Source organism: Carlito syrichta, unplaced genomic scaffold (assembly GCF_000164805.1).
Source record: "Carlito syrichta isolate Samal-C Ts95f unplaced genomic scaffold, Tarsius_syrichta-2.0.1 Scaffold304515, whole genome shotgun sequence".
Classification (NCBI taxonomy): Eukaryota; Metazoa; Chordata; class Mammalia; order Primates; family Tarsiidae; genus Carlito; species Carlito syrichta.
The window spans coordinates 62903-66183 of NW_007248611.1; positions in this window are offsets into that span (position 1 = coordinate 62903).

A 3281-nucleotide genomic window follows, 5' to 3' on the forward strand; every position below is an offset into this window, starting at 1 on the left:
CTTTGCTCTTGTTCCTTTTTTATTTTATGCTCTTGTTCTTACATGGCTCCAATATTTCAGTCTGTATAAAATCCCCCCTTATGTGCTCAGTTAGGTCTTTATTCTCTTCAGCCAATACAAGTATAATTAGACCAATCCAATCTTGTTCTCTTTCCTAACCGTGTCTCATACTCCTCTCCCCTCTCTGACCTTTCCATGTTTGGAACAGGTTGACTTCTTGTCTTCTTCCAGTCATTTGCATTTTTTATTCCCTCCACCTGTGATGTTCTCCCAGCTCTTTACACACCTGACTCTTGTCCTTTATATCTCAGCTTTAACTTCTCCTCTTCAGAAGGCCTTCCCTGATCACTCAATCTGCTAGGTCATTCCTCGGTTATATTCTGTCTCCTCACTCTATTTTGTTAACAGCATGAATCACAATGACTCTAATTTGTTTCTTCTCATTGTTTGTCTTTCTTATTAGTATGTAAGCTTCATCAGAACAGGGCCCTTGTCTGATGTGTTCACTGCAATTTCTTAGTGCCTGTTCATAGTGTTCAAAAAGTGATAGTTATTCATTTATTTAAACATTTAACTTCTCATAAAATAGGCTCTCCCATCTGTCCAGCTCAATTTAAAGATAGTAAATAAATAAAAAGAACTAGGAGTGGTGGCTAACGCCTATAATCCCAGCACTCTGGGAGGCAGAGGCAAGAGGATTGCCTGATCCCAGTAGTTAGAGGTCAGCCTGGGAAACATGGCAAGAACTTGTCTCTACAACAAATAAGAAATTAGCTGGGTATGGTGGCACATGCCTGTAGTCCCAGCTACTTGGAAGGCTGAGGCAGAAGGATGGCCTGAACCCAGCAAGTTAAGGCTACAGTGACCATGATTGTGCCACTGTACTCCAGCCTAGGCAACAGAGTGAGACTTTTAGTTTAAATAAATAAATACATAAATAGAGATTGTTAAGAAATGCATGCAAAATTTCTTAATTTGCCTTTTATAAAAGATAAATTTGGAGGAAATTTTTATTCATTTTGTTGAATAAGTGAATGAATGAATGAATGAATGGATGGAATGAGTTTCTTAGCTTCAGATCCTGCCAAGACCAGACTTAACTTCCTGATTTTGAGTATTGTGGGATAACTCTGTGCCCTTATATTGAACCTCTCCTTTTTGCTTAAGCAAGTCTGAATGAGAGTTCTGTAAAAAATAAACATGCTTTGACAAATATGATTTTTCTGCCAATTTATATATAACCAAGAGAAAACACATAATAAATATTAAAATATTTGTCCAAATAAACACTGTTGCATATACAAAGATATGGTGCTATCGAGGGGAACCGTAGGAGGCCGACAGCTTTCCCAAGTGAAAGCTTACAATTGTTCATTGGATTCTATACATAAGTTAAAGTCTGGCATATGAAAAATAGTTTGAGTGCTGTTGTTTCAACATTCAGTTTGTTTGAAAGTTCAGTGCGCAAAGTCACATACCCCTAAGGCTATGTATGTCAAGTTAACCTGACATGGAGGTGTTCTGTTTGTGTCAACAGATTGTGCTTGGATTTCCTCTAAATAGCAGTGATTTGTCTAGAAAATATCTCATGTCAATGGGATGGGTACAGCTTCCTGGAAAGCTGTACCCATCGAGATGTCTCATATTATTATTGATGCATTATTTTTTTCTTTTGCTTATGAATTCATTTTTTTTTTTTTTTTTGAGTTGGAGTCTCACTCTGTCACCCAGACTGGAGTGCAGTGGCCGCTCCCGGCCACTGCAGCCTCGATCTGCTGGGATCCGGCGATCCTTCCACCTTAGCCTTCCAAGTAGCCGGAATTACAGGCATGTGCTACCACGCCTGGCTGATTTTTTGATTTATTGTAGAGATGAGGTCTCGCTGCCCAGGCGGGTCTTGAATCCGTGGGCTCAGGCAATCCACTCACCTCAGTCTCCCAAAGGCGCGGGATTACAGGCTGAGTCACCGAGCCCGGCTTATGAATTCATTTTACATGTAAGACAAATGATGAAATTTCACACCTCATTTCCTAACAATCTGTTTTATTTATTTAGTATCTTGAAGTTGAGTTGGACAGATGGGATGCCCATTTTTATAAGTGCACTCAAGAATTTAAATGCTTCTTTAGAGTTTACAGTGAGTGAGGAGCAAACACTTGAATGAATGACTCTCATCATTTTATCAAAAGAATCATAAAAAATTATCCATGCAGAATTTGCAAAGAAAGTAAAAAAATAAAAACTGGGTTCTGTACCCTTAATCCAACACCTTCCTAAGGAATATAAAAAACTTGAGGTTAAAGAAAGAGAGAAAGTATCTTTGCAGAACATTGTTGGAGGGATGTGACATTTTTCTTCTTCCCTTTAGGGGTGTAGGTAGGGAAACATTTACTGTTCACTTCAAGCCTAATGAGAGGGAGTTTTGCAGGGGATGTGAAGCCAGACTTGCTATGTGTCTCCTGGAATTTGGGGTTTAACCACAAGAGACTGGTGGTTGATTTACATTGAAGAAGATCAAAGGCAAATGTAGCAGGAGTTGCTCAAAATGGCAGAGGACAGTGGGCAGCAGTGGAACCATGATTGGTATAGGAAGATGTGAGTTCCTGTTGTGAGCCGGCCATGGAGGCCCACTGAGCATTAGGGATCAGGAAGGGCTGTTGACCCTGAGACCACTAGGATGCGTTCGGGAGCTATTGACCCCATTTCCTCCCCCTTTCTACTCAGCACTAACCAGATTAAGCTCCTGTGAGCTCAAAACATAGAAACTCTGAGATCAGGATAAACACAAGCTCTTACACTGCTCACCCTTCCTTGCTCTGCCAGGCTGCGGTGGCCTGGGTGAGGTCCTATCCATCCCGAAAAAGAAAAAGAAAACTTACCTTGAGGTCCCACGTTCAGGCGCCACTTGCCAGAGACCAGCTTCAGCTGGGTTCAGGGTACCCCAAAGGTGGAGATGGCGTCAGCGATTGGGGGGAAGAAGAGAGAAAGAGAGAGAGAGAGAAAGAAAGAGACTGGATTCCAGTCTAGTGCAGAAGCGATGTGTGTTATTGGGAATTACAGCGGGTCTTTTATACACAAAGTCAGATGTGGGAGGGGTGTCCCCCACCCACCAGAAACCTTAATCCATGAAAACTTAATCAATGATTGCCTTTAAACCCTTTTCATATGATAATCTTAAAATCCCATAACAAAGGATAACTTAATCCGTGACTGATATATTCTATAAACCTTTTTCATCCTAAGTTGATTGATTTATGCCAAGTTAAACAATTCTATAGAAG